This window comes from Crocodylus siamensis, chromosome 2 (assembly GCF_052110815.1).
Source record: "Crocodylus siamensis isolate JL-2025a chromosome 2, ASM5211081v1, whole genome shotgun sequence".
NCBI lineage: Eukaryota > Metazoa > Chordata > Crocodylia > Crocodylidae > Crocodylus > Crocodylus siamensis.
The window spans coordinates 35,572,215-35,589,454 of NC_143396.1; the positions used below are offsets into that span (position 1 = coordinate 35,572,215).

Here is a 17,240-nt window from a genome sequence, read left to right on the forward strand (position 1 = left end):
CAACCTGAAAAAAATAATTTTTAAAGTAAATTTTACAGCCAAATTACCTTTCATTTGGCTTGAGTGTTCTGGCTTGGATTTGGACTGAAATTAGGCATGTATTAAGAGCTTGTTTTTAAAAGAAGCATACCTTTAAAAATCTCTACATCTTTGTTGATTGGTAGCTTTGTATGGCTATCAGGAAACATGTGGATCCTAATATCATAACTGGCTCCAGTTCCCTTTGATTTACTGCATACCATTGAACTCATGGTGTGAAGTTACACAGTCCTTCAAGCTCGTTTGCTAGACACCTAAGGTACATATTTTTAGGGAGCTGAGTTTCAATATTGAGTCCTTTTGTTTTTATTCTAATAATTTAATTCTAATGCCTAGGAAAGAAACTATAATCACTGCCCTAGAGAACAGAATTCTGGCTTTATTCATAGATCAAATATAGGCCTAGTCTAGAGAGACTGACATTGGATAGACAGGATGCTTTGCATATCCATTCAGTTCTTTGCTTCTCTGCTGAGAATAGCAACAAGATTTCCAGTTAGTTCTAGCTGCAATATGGGTACCTGGCCACTACAAACTGGATTGACACTACTAACTCATTTCATTTAGGACAGCCAGCAGATGGGGGATATATTTTGTCATTCAGTCATTTCTAATAAAATGCTTCTACATGCAAGTATACTTAACCCACCTGGCTGGAGATTGTTTAAAGATATTTATTTTGGCTACAAAACAGAAGTTTTGGTTAAAATCTTGCCATCAAGCACTAACAACCATTCTATTAAATTCATCTACTTTTTATAATCCAAATAACCTTATTTTCAGTCTCTTGTATAATATGATTATAGAGGCTGTGCAAATCTATAATTCCCATATAATTGTTTGAAAATACCCACACAATTGAACTCCAGAAACTATAGATCTAAATGTCCTCTCTCTTATACACATGTTCTAGCATATTTGTACACTAAGAATATCTCCATTGAATTTAGGGTCACACGAGTGAAGTTCAGTGTGGCCAAATGCAAGCTACTACACCTCAGGAGGAAAAATAAAAAACACAAATACAAAATGGGGGGCACTTGGCTAGATGGCAGGTCTATGAAAAAGGATGTGGGAGTCTTATGAGTCTGTAGTGTGATGCAGCTGCACAAAAGGCAAATGTGGTTTTGGATACATCAGTAGAAGCATTAGGCACAAGACACAGGAGGCAACAGTGCCTCTCTATTTATCACTGGTCAGGCCTCATGTGGAGTATTGTGTGCAGTTCTGGACTCCATACTGTTAAAAGGACATGGAGAAGTTAGGGTTCAGAGGCAGGCAACAAAGATGACCAAGGGCTTGGAAGGCAAGTCGTATGAGGAGAGGTTGAAGGAGCTAGGCATGTTCAGCATATGGAAAAGGTGCTTAAGAAGGGAAATGATAGCAGTCTTCAAATACTTTAGGTAGTTTTCTCTCTTGCTGCAGAGGGGAAGATGCAGACCAATGGCTTGAAGTTGCAGCAAAGTAAATTTACATTGGATATCTGGAAAAGCTTCTTCACTGTAAGAATAGTGAGGCAGTGGAAAAGACTGCCTAAGGAAGTTGTGGACTCTCCATCACTGGAGGTGTTCAAGAAGAGGCTGGGCAGCCACTGGTCAGGGATGATCTAGGTGAAGCTATATCTACATTCTGCCATGGATATCTCCCATGATTCTAAGCTTTACTGGTTGCTCCTCCCTCCTCCCCCCCCCTTTTTTTTCTGCTGTATGTGTCAGGGTGTTATAAGCTTCCCCAGAGGCATTGGGGAAGCCTGCAGCCAAGGCTGGGGACTTCAGCTGGGTTGTGCTGATTCTCCAGCTAGGAGCAAAGCCCAAGTTTTCTGGCTAGAGGATCTTTCTCCTCCACTCAGGGTCAAACCAATGGCCATATTTGGGGTCAGGAAGAAATCTTATCCCATGGTCAGATTGGTATGGACTGTGGGGATTTTTGCCCTCCTCTGTAATGGAGGACATGGCCAGGACCTCTTGTGCATATACTGACAACATGTTATAGAAGCAGGAAATTGGCTGCCACCGTTCTCCTGCTTTACCTATGGCAGGATAGGGTACCATGTTGTGTCAGGGTTGAGGGTGGTCTTATGTAGAGTTTAATTATGGTTGTCTGGGATGGTTTGGATAGAAATGATGCTGCCTCAGGCAGGGGGTTGGACTAGATGACCTCTGGAGGTCAGCCTTACTTCTCTATGAATCTTGTGTAGCGTTCATATAAGGAAGGGGAGAATAAAGTCCTAACTATCTTGAAGAGACAAGGCGAAATAAGACGAGAAGACACCACCATGTTTCTGATTTCAGAAAAACTTTTCTAAATATAACCAGGACATATGTAACTATTGTATACCTGCATTCCTGGATATACCCTAGGAAAAATACACAGGCATAGATACACTTATTTGGAAGGTCACAAAAGCATATTAAAATAAAGACAGTGACAGTGACTTCACCTTACTTCTCTAGATGGGAACTCACTTTCTGGACAAAATTCTTCTGAGCTTTGATCTACTCTGAGTTCCTTTTGGAAAAGTCTCATTTGTTCCAACATTAAGATGAGTCTTTTGAGGAAGGGCATTTTATACCCAAAAGCTTGTCCAGCATCTCTTCTAGTTATCTCACTGACCCAACAAAAAAGAAATTACCAAACAATCCTTTCTTCTTCAACAACTTTTCCAGTCCCTTTAAAGGTACCATTAATTTCCCCACTCCTGCACCAGCTCTTTTCTCTGTATTGTAGTCTTTTTTCTTCTTCCTAGTTAGTTTTTTCTGTTTGAACTGACTTTCTAATTTCCCAGGGGATGGTGTTGCTCTATCGAATGGAAATCATCATAAACACTTCTGTCCAATAAGCCACTGGTATTGTGTTGCCTATAGTGTTTGTTTTCTGAGCAAAACAGAAAGAAAAAAACAAAACTGAAATATGGTCCTACCACATGCTCACACAACACATGCACAATGCAAACATACCGATACTAAAAATAACAGTTGTGGACCCTGATTGTATATGCTTGTGGAGCCCGGTAAGGACATCACCTTACTTTACTTCAAGGCTTCCCATACTCTGCATCACAGTACAAGGTAGAGTGGTCTCAATGGGGCTAATAGTTTCCCTCCTACGAAGAACAGCACAGAATGAGGAGTTGAGCTATGCCTTTGTCCCTCTACAATACATCAGCCAAATTTGCTGTGCTTGGCAAGGCAGAAACTCTCTCTACTACCACATAGCTTTGGTGCAGATTACTGCCTTAATAGAGCAAGATATGAATCAATAACCACCATGTATCTATACTTTTAGGTGCTGCAACTAATGCTGCTCTGAAAACTGATCAGTGATCCATGACCATATCCACAAAAGGATTGAGGTACAGCGATTCTGAGGGTCACCCTAACTAACTTTTAGGTACTATCTGGTCCTAGAGTGGAATTAATACCATCAAGTTCCCTATAACCGTGCATGCGGGGGCCAACACATAACAGCCATGGATTCATAATAGCTGCTGAGCAGGGAGAGGTCAAAGCTAGGTCAAAACACCGATAAAACCAATGTATCTTAAATCCTCAGGGCTCCATGGAGACATATAAGTGACCACCCTAAATACAAAGCTGCAGAGTAGGCCTCCTGTTGAAGGTGTGCTGCTTTCTGTATTTTAATCCAGAAACAGAAATAGCATTGGGATCAGGAACCAGGATCCCCATCTCCCAAATGTGAGATCTCATCACTGGGCTCCAGAATTTTGTTCCTTGCTTCTTCTTTCTGGTATCCTTACTTGATTTGGCCCTTCAGAGGACTTGGGTACAAAGACACCTAGTTTGGGTGTCCCAGACATGCTTAAACACAACAGAAACAAAGTCATACAGCCCTGCCAAAGTTCATAGTATGCCTGCAAAGGAACGGTAGTAGTAGTGAGGTACTTTACAGGTGAAAATTAGATGACTAATTGGTTAAACAGATGATTTGTGGGATGCCCTCTTGAATCTAAACTCTTAAGTGCCCATTTAGGTACTCAAGTCCTTTTGTGCACCTGGACCTTGAGCCTGAAGTTTCAGGAAGGAACAATGTTTTTAACTAGCACACAAGACAATGGGGACAAGTCTACTGGAGACTCTAGGTGCTACAATACAAATAGCAAGTGCAAGTGAACAAGCAGCAGCAGCTGCATTATCTGAAGTTTCTCAGTGACTTTTTGATGTGGCTCCACAGAGGAAGCACTGCAATAGTCTCACCAGAAGGTGTCAAAGAAAAGGCTGACTATGACCATGTAAACACCAAAAATAAAGACTGCAACCACTTGAGGTACTGAAAGTAATCTAATGAGCTGCTATTCTATGGACCAGAGGCAGCCAAGATTTCAGACAGACTTTGAGAGCATCAACAGACATGACAAAGTGCAGTTACATTTTGAGAATGGAGCATTACAGCTGCAGACATTCTGGCTAGGGAGAGAAGTTACACATAAACCTATTTAAGGATCAGAACCTGGTTTTGACCTGTAACAAAACATAAGTTCAGAGCACGTAAACCAGTTTCAAAACAGCTGAAACTGGTTTAAGATAAACCTGGTGGAATGTAGTATCAGTCTTAACTGATTTGGGTCAAACTGGTTCATGGAACTTCTGCCTAGACCTCTTCCTGGTTCAACTTCAGTCACAGTTCCCCAGCATCCCACCATGTTTTCCAACCTTAGGCTTGGCTGTGCTGTCTGCTTCAGCAGAAAAGGGTTGGGGGGGGGGAAAGGCAGGGACTGCCCCCCTCCCTGGCAAACCCTGGGTCTGGGGCTGAGGAGGGGGTTAAACCCCTCCTTTCCCTGAGTACTGAGCTGCCCTGCTAAACTTACTAAAAGTAACTGCTGGCTGTGCCTGGACTACAAATCCCAGTGGCACCTAGAAGCAGGAAGAGGAAGTGATGAACAACTGCAGAGTCCTGCTTCTGTGACGCTGGACTGCAAATCCCAGAGACATCAGAGGCAGCGGGAAGAGGAACTGCCAGAGAGCCATGCTTTAGCACCCCCAGCTTTTGGTCTGAGCCACTGCAGGCATCTGGCTGCATTTCCTGAATCAAAGGTAAATTTGTGTCCTATTATTTCTCAGTTTAATCTTTGCAGCTTAGTCTTGGGGCTTTTGACAGTCTGTACTTAGCCTCAGGTCCCTTGTTGCAACCTCCAGCACTTCAAAACCACTGCACCTGCATGACCTCTCCAGCCAGTGGACATGATAAGACACTGCAATGATCTGTGGCTCTGCTCCCCCCTCTCCCAACAGTGCTGGGGGGAGCAGAGTGGACTGTTTGGGTGACTTTGCATCCCCCATCTCCCAGAGTCTATGACTTTGCTCTGCCCTCTAGGCATGAGGGGATGGGAGAGAGCAGAGATGAAGTAGTGAGGGTTCTCCTTTCTGCCATGCCTCCATTCTCCTGGAACATCCCATTCCTCTCCTCCCCAAGGAAATGGAAGACTCATTTGCTTGTTGGAACCAGAGACCAGACGTACAATGGTATGCTAGATTTAGGACTGGAGGGCAGAAATCCCAGCTCCAACATTGGAGGCGGGGAGTCCTCTTGGCTCTGGCTAGGGAAAGGAACCTCCTGGTCTTTTAGTTCTAGCAGAGGGTGGTGCACTCAGGGAGAACAGTCGGAGTGCACACAACAACGCTTACTGACAGTCTGTCCTGGTCTTCCTCTACCTTCCCTCCTTTTTGGTGGAAGAGCAGAGCATTGTGGGATGCAAGAGAACCCCACAGGTTCTGACCACAGAAGCAGATGTAATATTTGAAGTGGTTCCAAATGAAGCTGCACTTTAAGTATTTAAAGAATGGAAGTGTTTCTGCCATGGATAGAATCACAGCTCCCTCCTCGGTTGCACCCTGCAGCTGTAGCACTTTGAAACTACCAGAGCTGCAAGCAGCAGTGAACTCTCCAGCCAGATGCTGTCATGCCACAGAACGTCCATATGGAACAGGCTAAATAGCATCTCATTCCAACGGGTCACTTCAGAGCAGTCCTGCCATTTCTGCAGCATTTGAAAGGGTATACATGCTTATCTGGCTTGCCCTTTGAAGCTATATTTCTACTCCTGGCTTATTTGATACAGAGGAGAAAGACAAGGTAGCTAAAAGAAAACATTTCTCCATTTCTCAGACTCCTTGGTCTGGGGGATTGATTAAACTGGTGATTCTCAACCAGACTGCCATGATATCTGGGGTGCCATGTGACATTGACACTTAGAAAGTGAGTGAACTCATATACCTCAAATAGGAATCCATAGTGCTAAAAACATTTTGACCTGCTGTGGCCTTTCACTTCTTCGAAACATATGCATTGCTCTAATACTATTCCATAGACAAAAAATGAGTTGAGGCATTTTCTGAGAGGTACCTCAAATCTAAAGTTGAGAACCAGTTTATTAGACAAACCAGCAAATCCTGTTCATGCTGCTCATTTTGAAAGTTATGTATTAGAGAACATAGACTTCAGGTGTTTGGCACTGCTTCTAATGTTGCTGATTTTACATGTACCTCCATTAACTTTGGTAGGGCAAGATCAGGATTACGTCCAGTATGCTCTGCTTCCTATTTACTGGTTACAGAACCCATGGTTCTTTCTCTGGAGCCATGATAAAGACTCAATTTAATTCACAGCTCCATTATACTGTCTGAGACTGCCCTTAAACAAACTGTGAAGGTCAGTGGGAATAGTGTGGTAGCATAATCAAACACAACAGATTTTAGCAATAAGCATGCACCAAACACATATTGTTTTGTATATCATTTTCCATTTTTTCCCTTAGTTCCATATGTTTGGCTTTGGGCAATATGAACACTTTTTCATGTTTTAGCCTTCTTTCTGCAATATGGCAAACAGTAACTCATTTATTTTGTTAAAGCTCAAAGGGACAGCCCTGCTGAAGCCAATAAAACTCCCACTTACAGCTTATATGTTTGTTTGTATGCTATCTATAAATGTCACCTACCTCCCTAAAATTCAAACTGCCACATACTCATGATTGTGCCTTAAAAACAAATAGGCATCCTGTCACACTTGGAAATTTCTTTTTATACAGGTAGAATGGTAAATCAAAGAAAAATGTGGGGAATTTAAAAAAAAACAAAAAACAAACACCTGAATAGTAATTGTGTAGGAAACACAGAAAGGTGACACTTTATTGGCTAAAATAATCCATTTACAAAATAAAAAAATACTAGAAATAAAATGTAAACAGATTTTCTGTGGTTACAAAATGGAATGTCACAAGGAAGGAACTGTGGGAGTTATCTCACACATTGAAAAGACTAATGGGCTAAATATTCTAGTATAGATACATAAAAATCAATAGGCTTTATTTTTGAAAATATGTTCAATTTCCTTTATAATGTTATGTTATAAACTGAACATTAACTACAAAAGACAGAGATTTCCATAAAAAATATTTTCCTATCTATTAAACTCATAACGGTGAAAATAACAAGTGGTTGATGACATTTAGTGCTTCTAAATTCAAGTCAAATAATGTTAGCAGAGAAATGTTACACTCTCGTGCTCTCTCTCACAGCAGTCACCAGTATGACTAAAGAGGATATATGAAGGCGTAAAGAACTAATGATATTACCCACTGAAACTTTTAATCACAATAAGCCAAATGCTGTTGTCCAAAGCCATTGCAATTCTGGAGAGTTTTCTCAGAATGTTAACAGCAAAACTCTGTCCTGGCCTTGAAAACAACTGATACCTCTTAAACTTAAAAAAAATCCCAACCATGAGTTGTATGATGTATCATTTCCTCAGCATGTGCTTACTTATGCTGCAAAAATGATAGACTAATTCAAATTACTTGTATGAATATTTAACATATTTATTATTCGACTGTTCAACAGTGGAGCTGAATGTCAAGAAGATGGTCTCCAAGGTGATGGATGCAATCTGGAAGTGCAAGAGAAAAAAAAGCATTGCTTTCACAAAAGAGGGACCAAATTTATTTCTGGTCTACTGTAATCTGTAAGTGCACATTCCACTCTAGTACAATAGAAAGAAAAGCACTGCTTTCTAAAAAGAGGGTCCGAATTTACTTCTAGCCTACCTTTAATGAAATTAATGATGAATGTGGCCAAAGGTATCTTTGGATATATGTAACATCTCCTCCAAGCATAGAGGTTCTTCAGTATTTTGTTTGGGCCCATATGTGAAGTTTGCCTTATGAAATTTTAAAATAATATGTAAAGTAAGGATATGTATATGCATGTGCATATATAGATCATGCACATACTTTTTATGAAAGAAAAACCCAATGGCTTTAACACTGAAGACATTTATTTATATTTTCTTTTAGCCATGCCAATCCTATGCAAATTAAAAATGTAATTATATTTATCAGATACAGCACATGGTTTTCTCCACTGCATTCTGTTTTGCTTGAAATGTTTTGAATATATGGAATAGAAACATTGGGTTTTGTCACTAAAAATCCTTCCCGAGACAGGAGAAATGTTAAGTCCTGACATACAACAGAATCACAGTTTACAAGGATAACAGAATTTGCAGGAATTCAGTCTTCAAGGATTTTTTTTTAATGTATGAATTTTATGTTTTTGTTATGTATTACAGTCAGAAGTAGAATTCCTCTACAGGGAAGCTTCCTCAACAAGCAAAAAGGCATGCTATATGCAAGAGAAAGACATGGTATGCAAATGTTGGAGCCAAACACTGACAAGTTACTTATTCCATAATCAACATTCAGGGTCTTCTACAACAGTGCTTGCAAATCAATATGGCCTGAATTTTTTTGAAGCGGGGAAATCGTTCTTCTTTTCTTAAACAATAGTTTATTTAAACACTGCAATGCTGACAGTTATATTCAATCTTCACTCAGGCAAAATTTCCATGTACTTCAGTAGGAGTTTTACAGAAAGATCTATGTAAGGGCCTAAGGATTTATTTATGGGCCCTATGAAACCAGAATATTAATTCTGTTTCCAGCAGATGGAAGGGGTTCAGACTTAGTATTTCAATAGTAAGATTAGGAAACTTATACACATCTATGTAAACATGTTTGCCAATGTATTGCTGCCAACTACTCTCATGGACTCAGTGGGCTTGTTTCCTTTTTAAGAGTCTTATTATCATGAGATGTCATTCAAAAATGGCACCACAGTGATTATATACTTGAACATTTGATTTAAAGTATGTATATGGATGAGTGTCATAAAGACAGCTCACAGTATTGAAAGATTCAATTTAACTGTCATAGCTCTGCTATGCTGAAACTGAGATGCATAAAAAACATTTTTAAGAGGAGGAAAGGAGATACATTAGTAATTTGTGCCTGGCATTTGGAAGGATATAGTTATGTGTTAAAAATATCCACCACTTTTAAAAACATTTTTTCTATTGCATGTGAACAGAACATGTGATCACAAATGGAGTGTAACTCATATGTTCATTAATAGCCAATTCATGAAAAATACTGAATATATTTTTTAAACTGCAGAGTGCCATCATCTCTCAATGAATTTAATGGATTGGTCTGTTAAGTAGCAGTCAGGAGCTATTATTTTTTCAATACAAAATACAAGGGACACTTAATATACTGCTGATAAAAAAAACAAAACCCTTATCTCATAGTTTATCTCCATTGGTCCTTTCTTGTCTAATATTCCCACTCATATCACTTTAACTGTAAAGTATAGCAAACCTACCAATCACATACTCCAACAAATAGTAATATTTATTATATGTTTGTGTATAAATTAAGGCTTAGTAAATTAATAACATGGTTATTGTGTTCTTAGCAGACCATATCTGCAAACTCTTCTATTCCCTGTGCATAATGTTATTATCTGAATTGCATCACTTACTAGCAGTAATAACAATTGGGACAGCATTGGACTAGCCACTAAGGGCCAGATTTTTAAAGGTAATTAAGGTTGGTAAAGATACAGATTAACACGTGAGATTTTCAAAAGAGCCTAGATGCCTACTCATAAGGTCAATGGGACTTTTAAAGCTCCTATTTACTACCTACCCGGATCCCTAAGAACCTTTAACAATCTGTCCTTCAGCAACACAGTCAATCACGCTGTCTCAACCAGAAGCCTCGACTTAATATGAGTTAATGAACTTGACAATATTTCAGACTTTATATTGTTAAGTTAGGCATACGGTATTGCCAGAAGAGAATCCACATCTGCCTATACATTAGCAATACAGCCCTTTCTGAAATAGAATTATCCTTCTGCTGCACTCCACATAAAGCCTAAGTTAACATAACTAGATGTTGTGACATTCACAGTGAGACTGAAAACATAAAGAAACACCATGTAATATATATTACACAGCATACTTGTATTATTCTGTGGTCAATGGATACCATGGACAATATGAAACTGTCAATACAAATGATGGGTAGGTCTTCCTCCTCCTCACTGCCTTGTTGTAATTCAGTCTTAAGGACAACATGGTGGTTATTACAAAAGGAGATACTTTAATGGATTTTCAAGGACTCAAAGTATAATAGAACCACACATAGGTACCCAAGTCCATTTATAGACCTAATAAGTGAAATACAATCCTGCCCTAATGGTCAATCTGAGCTTTATAATATGGATCAACTTCCATATCAACATGGATAGCCAACAATTTATAAACTCATAAAGCATTAATTGGCATTCTAAAAGTAATGTATTCAAATAGCTGTACAAATCTTCTACCAGAAACCGGCAGAAAATTGGTGCATGAATGAATTATTAGATCTAAGAAGACTCTGGTTATGAAAAAACAAATCCAGATCCTTTTATATTTTTTCAAAGGGGAAAACTCAGTCCTCATATCTTACCACTGCAAGATGTTGTTATTTTTTGTTTGCATATGTGAAAACCAGTTCTTTTTTAAGATCAATCAGTAAATTGCTTGATTTAACAATAGAAAATACATTTGTAAAGATGTAGGTGTTTCAGCTGGCAAGATAAACAAGGAAGAAAATAGGCCTTACATTCCAAAATGGCTGCATGTAATTATTTAGTTTGGTACCTGACAAATGGATTTGATTGGAGCCATCTTAAACTGTACATAAGGCTACTAAGATAAAAGACTCAGAGATGTCTTCACAATTCCTGTAAACTGTTATTGTTAGGCTGACTTAGATAGTCCCATCTTCATCACTAATCTTTCTAGCCTTTCTGAAGTTTCTAACAAATAAGAGAATCTGAACCTTCTTAATTAATAAGGCAGTTTGGAGGATCCATTGAACCTTGTTTTCTTAAAAGTTAACAGAATACTTTACTGTACAGCATACTACTGTAAGTGAAACATTTAATGCAAGTGAGTCATTACTGCAGATCACTGTATGGCCACTTAAGAGTGAATTGTTCATTATAGAGTGCATTTGCACGACCCCTGTAGGCTAGGGATAGAACTTCATTTCCCCTAGTGGACAACAAAAGTGCAGCCTGCAGCCAAGTCTGAATCAGAAAATTAGGTTTGGAAGGGGCCTCAGGAGGTCATCTAGTCCAACCCCCTGCTCCAAGTAGGACCATCTCCAATTAGATCATCCCAGCCAAGGCTTTGTCTAGCCAGGTCTTAAAAAGGATGGAGAGTCCACAACCTCTCTGGGTAACCTGTTCCTGTGTGTTACTACTAGGGCAGTGCAGAGTAGGTAATATTCGATCGACAGCCATATTGAATATTAACTGGGTCCTGCTTCCATTTGCTGTCCGCTTTGAGTTGAAGCGGGTCTGCTTCAACTCGAGGTCAAAGCTCAGTCGAATATTCAAGCTGCTTTGACTTCCCCATAGGCTATAATGGGGAAGGTCAAAGCAGGCTATAACTTTGGCATTTCTTGTCTGATCTTGATGAAACCTGTGGAAATCGTAGCTCCTGAGGAGCCCACAAAGCCTGCCAAATTTCAACAAGATAGGTTCAGGGGGTGCAGAGAAACTGCACCCCAAATTCTTGAGAGCAAACCACCTGTAACTTCTGTGTGGAAAGCCACAGGGAGCTCAAACTTGCAGGCTTGCTGGCCCCTGAGGAGCCCACAAAGCCTGCCAACTTTCATAGTGATAGGTGCAGGGGTTTGGGGGAAACTGCTGGCTGCTAACAGACAAAACTCGTGATCCAGATGGAGCGAGGAGGGTGGCATTCGCTCCGTCTGCACCTGGCGCTTGGGGACCCCCGGCAGCGGGTGGTTCACCTTGAGGAGCACCAGCTGCTCCACCAAACCAGGATCCAAGCAGGGCCGGTGGGGTGTCGCAACATTCGCAGCCATGTTGAACACCCTCTTGCTTGGCACACTGGTGGGTTCCCGAGCAACTGTGGCCAGATCCGGCCACATTGGGCTGCAGGTTGCCCGATAGGCCAAGGGGTCACAGTCCAGGGGCTCCACAGGCTCGGCAGGATAGGCAGACACCATGGTGTGCAGGCTGTCTGCCTGATCCTGGGGTCTGGTGGGTCTGGACCCCCTAATGCTTGCCAATGGCCTTAGCCCATATTGGCAGCGCCTGTGGTGGAGGGGAAGACTGGCTCGTGGATGGCAGCCTGGGCTCGGGCAGTGGATCCCCCTGTTCCACTTCCCCCCGCCGCCGCTGTTCTGCCTCCGTCACTTTCTTAATAAGTACCTCCCTGCAGTGACTCAGTGTCTCGCTGCCACATATGGTGCCCTTCACCCTTGGGTCACAGATGGCAGCCAGCATATGCACTGTGTTGGACCCCAAGGGTTCAAGCCTTTTCCTAAGGCTCTCCTTCAGTCGCCTCACCAGTGCCTGCACATCCTGCCCCAGCCAGGAACACTGGCCCCCAGGAAGCTCTCCATTTGGCTGCGGAGCTCCTTCACTATGGGGACCACCTGGCTGAGGAAGGCATCAGCAGCACTGAGGGTCTCAGTGGCCTCAAGGAGGGGCTTGAGGACCAGCAAGATCTGGGAGATGGCATCCCACTCAGCTTTGGTCAGGTGGGTGCTGATCCCAATCTCCCCAAGCAAGGCCAGCTCATGGATGGCCTTCTGTTGCTCCACCAGCCTCTCAAGCTTCAGGTATGTGGAGCACCACTGAGTCTCCACGTCCTTCATGATTCTGTGCTGCTGGACATTTAGCTCTGCTTGTTTGTCCCACAGGATCTTGCCCCCCTTGATTCTCCCATGGAAGTAGCCTGCCACCTTCCTGCATCTGGAAATGAGCCCACTGGTGTTGTTGGCCATCACCGGCAGCCCTGTCGCCCTCCAAGGCATCCCTCACAATCAGATGTAAATTGTGTGCCACACAGCAAATACCAGCAAAGTTGGCATCACGGACTGCCTTGACCACATTGGCCCCATTGTCAGTGACCATAAAGCTGTGGGTGAAAATATCAGTAGTCAAGAGGACTCTTATGAAGATTATATTCATGCCATTTCCTACAACATGCAAATTCATTTCTGTGATGGTCAGGTTTTAATTTCACATTATGATAAAAGGTAACAGCCTAGTCCCTTTCACCTACATAAGCTGTGCTTGCATTCACTAATTCTTTTGGGTATAGAAATTGCACACATACATATAGATATGTACATGACAGTCTGATTGTCTGTGTATGTGGTAAGTTTGAAGCTTTATAAATGTACAGCTGTGTGATTCTGCACAAGCAGCTGCAGCCTTGCAAACTAAAGAGCCACTTTCAAAAATTTGGCAGATTACACAGGAGATAATATTCCTGTGGGTAATATACACATTTGAAGATGTTCTGTGTAAGTTGAGACATTTTGGGACTAAACATGAACTGAGGATACAGCCAGAGACAGAGAAACCTGCATTTTTTTAACTTTAAAAATGACTCAAGCACACTTTTCTCTGTGTTAGTTATTTGCATTTTTTTTTTACTGTACATGCTTTGACTGTTTAACAGAGACCAAGGAAAACTCCCACAATGCTCATACAATTAATTTTTGGAACACTTTCATCTTGTGACTACTCTCGCATTGTCCTGCTGTTTCTCTGGAGGAGATAGGGATGTTGAAAGGCCAAGTCTCAGCAACGGCATCCCTGAGGCCCCCCCAAGTTGACATACTCTAGAAACAAAAAGAACAGAAAGTGCCAGATCATAGCAGAATAGGAAACAATGCTGAAGGATTAAATTATTATTTCCTGTAGGGAGATTGTTCAGGCATTCACAATGATGACAGTACTTGCTGCAGCTTCAGAATTTATGTCTATTATGACATTTCAGAGAGGTTGAAAATAGAAATAAATTTATCTCAGTTTTGAGAATTAAGATTTGAATCAACTGCTAAAACATTATATTTAGAAAGTTTTTCAGGAGTTAAATTGTCACCTGGTAGAAAACAGCATAGCTCCATTATCCCCCCAGACTTTGTGTTTAAGAAAGATTTCAGGAACACAGACATTTGGACAATTTTGATTTTCAGATCCAGTGCCGACAGCAGAAATTAAACAGAATTAAAAAAAATTCCAAATTACACCTACGGTACCATGTTGGGAGACCTAAACATGTTTCAGTAATCTCTGTGCAACAGAGATGCAACCACAGCAAAAGAGGATGAGTCAGAACCTACATATTCTTCTTTTCATGTTTCTATTATACTTCAATCCTCTAAGCTATTTTTTTCTCAATTTAAATATCTAAAGTTATTTTTAGCAGCAGCCAAAACTAATACACACCACGGGTTTCATGTGTTCCAATCATTCTGCACGTGAAGTTCACAGTGACATCAGGAAATACCCCCCCATATTTTGTATTTTCCCTCTAGGTTTACTATATAGTGTCCTTCCATGAGTTTTCTAAAATTACTGTTGAAGGCCATGGGGGTGTAGGTTGTATCCGTGTTGGTCTAAGGACAAGGTTCTTTGCGTGAAACTGATATCTTTTATTAGACCAACTTAAATAGTTGGAAAACAATTACTGAGAGAGCTTTCAGATTCAAAAACCCTTCATCAGGCTAAGGAAGTTTCAGCAGTTGGTGTGGGCTCTTCCTGGATGGAATGAAAAGTAAAGAAGCCCGAGGCTGGGCTGGTATGCATGCAAGACAAGTAGTCAGTTCCACCCCCCGCCCCAGCCTGTCTCTCACCCTTTGACTCCTCAATCTACGTTTTCATTGACTCCCTGTCTTGTATGTATTTAAGTTGGTCTAATAAAAGATATCAGATTCACGCAAAGAACCTTGTCTGCCTATTGAAGGCCATGGCATTGAGACAGAGGATAAATAGTATCATGCCTTAATTTCTACATAGGGATTTCATAAAGCTGGTTGTTAGAAAGAGACTTAGTGATCCTTCTCACACTAGGCTCAGTAAAAGCTTGTGTAATGAGGAACAAGAATGGGTGTAAAGTGAGAAGGCTGCTTCTTCTAATACATTCTGCATATATAGAAATATTGGTATCTACTCATCTTTTCTTGGGTTATTTTACCCACCTGTAAAAGAGAGTAATTATCTATCACTGAAAGGTCTTAAGAAGCATAATGAATGCCTCTAAAGCACATAGGTATTATTGTTTCAGACATTAGGCAAACTAAGCCTAAATAATAAACAAGAAAACCAGATGAAATAAAAGGCATGACAGATGACAGATTATATAACCTATTTAGGAAGGAGCAAGGAGGCAAAAAGTAGGGAGCTTGTGGCATAATCTATTTCCAAGTCACAGACAACTTGGAAGACAACAATTTTATATATTTATTGTTGCAATAAATAAAGCAGAAGATGAGATCCCAATTGGTCTCTGTTGAAAGCCAACAGATTTTGCCTTGCTGGAGGTGGAAGGAGCTATTTAGGGGTTGACAGGTTATTACTTTTTTTCCAACAGACTAGCTTCTGCTCTTGCACAAATTCTGTTTACCATAAAACCTGGAACAATGCCAACGTGAAGGACAGATAGAGCACTACAACATCCATACCACCACACAAGGCACAGCTGGCACCATACCCACTCTGCCCTCCTCTAGTGCCATCGAAGGCAGCAGTGGCACATTCTCCCCATCGTGGCAGGGCACTGATTCCTCCTCAGTTTCTTGGTTCTCCTTGCATTTTCACTACCATACTGGGAGGCTTCATATTAAGTTGCCAATTCTGTGGCAGAAAGGGCCTGAAGTACCAGCCCGCTTTTCAGGACACAAGATGCTATATAAATAGAATATTAGTTTTCTGACTTACTGCCTTATGTGACTGGCTTTTGTGCCTTCTCTAACCAAACTCCCCATGCATATAGCATTCACAGCTAGTGAAGCTTTTAACTCATCTGAGGAAAAGACTGTGTTCTAAAGTTGAAGGTCAAGAGCTTTTTTCCCCTCCAAGATATCACATATGTGGTCAAGTGTTAAAACAGTCAAAGAAATGTGTGCACTTGAATTTCAAAGCTTAGCTTTACTATTCACATTGCCTTCACCCAGTCTACACATATATAGCGGCAATGGAGAGCTAGTCAATGCAAGCAGAGGATCTGATGAAAATGTGAAGTAATCGATAAAAAAAGCCTGAAAGAAGAAAAAGAGTCGTTGAAATGTTCTCATTTATAACAGAAAAAAGGCAACAAAAAGAATGTCTGGTGACTGGAGAGCATATCTGATTACAGCTTTGCAGTTTCATTGGCTCCTGAAGGGAGCCTTGAGTTCTTATGTATGCACAAACTGAAACAGTCGTGAGTCTGAATGCTACTGAAGTATGTAATATACTCATTTTATACCCTCTACTACAATTGTACTTCAATAGTACTACAAAAGTATGTAATATAATTCACATTATACCCTCTACTACAATTGGGAAAATGTCAGAGTCACTCTTCTTTATATGCCAGTTTAGCAAAGCCCTGTCTTTTAGTGGAATAAAGTTCTAAATCCTATTTCCTAAGCCTGTTTAAATTCAGACACTGGACTCTATAGAATAAGCATTTCCTTAAAAAATGCAAGGGAAATATGGCTGTGACCAGGATCATACCTCAAGGTGTCAGAAAGAGGTAAATGAAACATTACATCCTGGACACATACAAAGAGTTATAGACCCAGGCTTTCCTCAACCCAGTCCAAGGAGACAAGTATGTCTCTTTAACAAAGAGTGGAAGCGGGGTGGGGGGAAAGGAAATATAGCCTCTAGGGAACAATGGCACAGCTTTTGTGGTACACAAAGATGCGTGTGTCCTCATATTTCCTAACCTGGGATCTTTCCTGGTTGGTTTCTTCCTTAGATCAAAGGGAAAGAGCAAGGTCCTCTTCCTTAATTTACAGATCCTGCTGTAATCTGTAAACC

The 17,240-nt window shown here is 40.9% G+C and overlaps 1 long non-coding RNA gene across 2 annotated transcripts in view; it reads left to right on the top strand.

Moving 5' to 3' along the window:
* LOC149870149 (uncharacterized) overlaps positions 1 to 16,996 on the top strand; it is a 121,110-nt gene extending 104,114 nt beyond the window's left edge. For both annotated transcript variants that reach the window (XR_016440695.1, XR_016440694.1), the window contains 2 exons: positions 7,896 to 8,016; positions 8,623 to 16,996. This is a non-coding gene — a long non-coding RNA (uncharacterized LOC149870149). The remainder of the gene's footprint in view (positions 1 to 7,895; positions 8,017 to 8,622) is intronic.
* The last annotated feature ends 244 nt before the right edge of the window (positions 16,997 to 17,240 follow it).